Source organism: Miscanthus floridulus, chromosome 4, assembly GCF_019320115.1.
Source record: "Miscanthus floridulus cultivar M001 chromosome 4, ASM1932011v1, whole genome shotgun sequence".
NCBI lineage: Eukaryota > Viridiplantae > Streptophyta > Magnoliopsida > Poales > Poaceae > Miscanthus > Miscanthus floridulus.
Window position 1 is genome coordinate 14414316 of NC_089583.1, and position 4412 is coordinate 14418727.

General features: G+C 42.0%; 1 long non-coding RNA gene across 3 annotated transcripts; it reads right to left on the reverse strand.

The window, feature by feature from the left end:
• Nucleotides 1–1689: 1689 nt before the first annotated feature.
• On the reverse strand, nucleotides 1690–4044 carry LOC136550994 (uncharacterized). 3 transcript variants are annotated; one of them, XR_010782418.1, is made up of 6 exons: nucleotides 3709–4044; nucleotides 3386–3492; nucleotides 2987–3116; nucleotides 2811–2901; nucleotides 2196–2329; nucleotides 1690–1927 (listed from the first exon to the last, which is right to left on the reverse strand). It is a non-coding gene; the product is annotated as an uncharacterized lncRNA (long non-coding RNA). The 3 variants fall into 3 exon arrangements; XR_010782417.1 differs by having other exon boundaries at nucleotides 3598–4044; XR_010782416.1 differs by having other exon boundaries at nucleotides 3593–4044.
• Between the last annotated feature and the right edge of the window lie 368 nt (nucleotides 4045–4412).

Genomic DNA, 4412 nt, shown 5'->3' on the forward strand with positions numbered 1-4412 from the left:
AATCTAAACCTAGAAGAGATGTGGATGAACGAACTCAGTGTCGCCCTAGGCAACAAGGAACACCCTAGCCATGTCCGGGGCATCTCCTCCATGCTTGGCCTTAAGCATGGTTGGCCACAGGAGTTGGATAGCTACAAAACAAGGCAATGCTACAAGGATGACCTGATGGACACCCTTTGGAAAAAGGTCGACGCATATTTTGAGCAAAAATTTAAAGAATTGAAAGCTTCACAAGGTTTCTTTACAATGGTGCCAACAGTTGCAGTGCCAAGTAGTGTTGCATCAATCACATTTGATACTTTTCCTGTAGACACCATTGACACACCTACACCATGTGCTCATGTCGGCCCCTCATTCTGAGAGTCCAAGGTGTATCTGTACTTGCGCCAGGATCATGCACAAGTATGCACAAATTAACAGAAATGGCACACAGGTGTATAATAAAAAGGTTCTGAGCTTTATTGATATATAAAAATAGAGTCTTACAATAGTGGCCCGAAGGGCATAGCCACATGATTTACATATCAAGCGGAAGACTACTACTATGAAGCGGCATTTCTTACAACATGGTGGTCTCTCTAATACGATGGTATTTTATAGCGTAGCGATATCCTATTCCACAGGCAAGCTCGAGCACTATCAAAACCCTAGCTTCGATGACTCCTTCCTATGATCGTAATCCTCGCGTAACTCCTAATTGTCGCGGTGTGCCTCCTCATCGTAGTCATGGTCCTCCTCGAGGTCAACGTACTTAGCAAGCCCTAACCATAGGGTGGAAAATGGAGGTGGAGTGGAGTAATCATAATTAAAGGTTGGGTCCTAACAGAGTATTACCATTCTCAGTAGTTACCGGGTTGGTATTAAGGTTTCATTATTCACATTAGCACAGTTTCATTATACATAAAAGTAAATCTAATCATAGCATCCCATCCTAGCATCCGCCCATTCCAAGGACATGGCTATTTGAATAGATTTAATAAACTCTACAAAGGTGTACAAAGTTCCCCGCACATTAGACGCAATCCCATTTAGGATCAGTGGACGGAATAGGCCTAACGAGACCCCGTACCCGAATGTACGCGACCATAGATGTCCATATAACTCTACCACGGCTTCTCAGGGGTTGGAAAACACACTAATCTCGAGAGGATACCAAATCACCCCATCGCATAATCTCGGATGATACGAAATCATCCCATCATAATAGTGTAGACGATACCAAATCATCTAAAAAATAATAATCACTACAAAAAATCTAGGCTTTTATAACAAACTAAAAGTGTCATGAAAAGTACAAAATTTGTCACAAAATGAATGGTATGACGAAAAACCACTGTCATGAAGGTCGTCATATAACGACCATCACAAAATGTACCTTGTGACTATAATATGGAAAACCGTCACAAAATGTGATGACCTTTTGTGACAGTTTTGTTGTGTCGTCATATATTGTACACATTTTATAACACTTGATTATGTCATAAAAAGAGTAGTCAAATGGTCATTGAATACCATGATCGTCACAAATGCTGAGTGCGTACCCTAATTAATGCTTGCTATTATGACAATAAGAAGCGTCTTGTATAGGGTAGTAAACAATGGTTAAGAAGCCGTCATGCATTATATATTCATTCAGTGATGAATCTTAGCACAGGTCATATAACATAGACATAAAAGTTAGCACCATCATTCACATAGTACCCAGATCATATGATACATTACATAGTGCAAATAGGTTCAAACATCACACAAGTTTGTGGTTTACATATGCAAATAAGTTCATATAGTTTCTGACAAGACAGAGTTTGTAGTTCCGGCAATACATTAGCTCCCATGTCCCTCACCACAAAGTAGAAGAATGTGCACCTTGCAAGAATCTATAGCTCCCATGTCCCTCACTTCCCTCCTTGCTTGCTGCAATTTTCAACTAAACAAAACAACACAAAAGAAAATTAGTTGGCAATAAACTTAAATAGAGCTAACATTAAATTGTCACGCTCCACCTCTTATTTGGAAACAGCAAGACACTATCAATAGATTCTTTCCAGCCCATATGACAGATAATAATTGGACAGTGGCGACATACAGTGCTTATAACCATTTGTATATTGCAGACATGTCAGTGCCATTCATGAATCTAGGAATCAGAAGTAATTGTCATGAACTGGCAAAAAATAGTTGAGAGAATGTCTCACCAAATGCAGCTTGTGCAAGCTCCACATATCTGTTGTACCTCCTGCCTGGGACAGCCTCATGAAGCTTCACTAGGATCCAGAGCGTGTACAGTTGCCAGAAATAAGCAATAGTCAATGAAATTATCCCCCAGCTCCTGCAGTCCAAAGAGTCAAAAACAGTGATATGTCAGAAATGGTTCTAAACTTTAGCTATAATAATTTAGGGACATTGAATACTTCAGGGAAATTGGCTGAGAAGATTGAAATCCAGTCCAACTGGACGCCATAACCAATGGTAAAAAAATGATGCAAGATTTTTTTTTCTTTTTCAATTGCAATAAAGAAAGTATAACCTTACCAATTAGTTACAAGTACTGCACACTTTATTTATTCTAAGTTACACATGCTATGCTCACAACAATTCAACAAACTTCAAATTAGAGAAGGAAAAACAGAAGGACGAAATTCCATAAACATATGAGATTTATACTGTGATTTGAAAACTTCTAATTGTCTCTCCTGACACCTTCACACATACTAGCAAACAGAGCATCCTCATGAATATAAATATAGGAAGGAGAGGGTTAAGCAGTCACAAAACTTTTCAATCAAAAGACTGGACCTATTGAGCCTGACCTGAAGTTGTTTGACAATCCAGAGCGGCAATTGAAGCACAAAAAATTTCCTTGGTAGAGAAATTCCTGCTTCACCTCAACTGAATTTGCTCCTGCAAAATTATTGGCATGGGAAACCACCATAAATAGCTTGGATGTAACGTTACTTTAATTTAGTAGACCATGAAGGACACTCACATGATCAGAGGCACCATTTATTCCGTGATGTTCTTTAATTTAGTACCAGAATTGAGATGATGAAATCTCCTTTAGCATTGAGTTTTTGCCCCTTGCTTTGTCAATTTCCTCAATCTGGAAGAAAAAACATCTAGCGCCAGAGCATGTAACAAATTAAATGAAAATCTAGTGGATGAATATTATTTCAGCACATAAGAGCATTGGGGAAAGCAATGTTGTTGGATTTCCTACTTGATTTCATAGTCTGGACACAAAATCTTTTAGAAGCAAATGAACTCAGCAATCAACTAACATACTAATGGCACCCCAAGATTGGAGACCTGCAGGCTTGCTCATGGCTTTCGTGCTGCTGTGCGTTCAAATATGGAGACGGACGTCTTGAAGGAACAGAGAGCTCACCTTGGCATTCAGTTCGTGGGGATCGAGCAGGTAGCCCATGGAACCGCCCGCTGCTGCCGCCACCATATATCCACCAGGGGCACCAAATAGCAAAAAGGAAACATTGTCTGCATCAGAACGAAACAAGATCAGCCATATTGGAAAACCAAAATTTGTTTGCATCAAACACTGACATGCAGAGTATTGTTGCTTTCTTCAATTCGTCACCTAACCAGAGTAATCTCCACGCATCAATCCATGGGAGGCGCAAGTGGAAGCAACGGATGGTTGGCAACACATTGGTGAAGAATGGAGGTGGGCAGGAGCAGTGACCGCTTGCTCACCATCTGAGGCCCGGGAAGGCGAGCGGGAGGAGGAGCACCTAGAAGCTGAGGCCGGCGTTGAGGGAGTGAAAGGCAGCGTAGCCGCCGCGGCTCTCGGTGACGGGCAGCCAGGCATCGCGCAGGTCGAGGCACGTGAGGTGGCCCACGTCCTCTAGGTACCCACGCAGGACCTCCACCACGCGACGCCCGGGGGTCCTAGAGCCCTAGAGCCCTTGCGCCTCCCACCGCCGCCTCCCACCGCCGCCCCCGCTGGCTCTAGTCGGCGTCGCCCATCCCACTCCCGAGCTGCAGCAGCAGGTGCACGAGGGAGTCCTCCGCGCGCCGCTGCTTGTGGAATGGGAGAAGGGAGGAAAGCTAAAGAACGAAGTTAGGGTTCAACGGAAGCAGTGAGGCGAGCATCTTTACCGTCCATTTTTCGATCTACCGTCTAGGACGAGACATGCCTTTGATTTGGGCTGTGGTGGGCCGAATTCAATTAGGGTTTAGGTCTAATATACTGCGTTAAGTTTTTTTATTTTAACATTTAAGTATATTTTTTTAAAATGAACAGAATTTAGCATGACACACATGGTCTTTCAAATAGAAAAGTTATCAACAACAAAGTTATATAACTCACTAAGATCTACAACTTTTGTTTTGGTCAATTCCCCATCCGAGTTTGATTGAACTATTTAAAATTTAAATTTCAAAATATAAGGAATTCA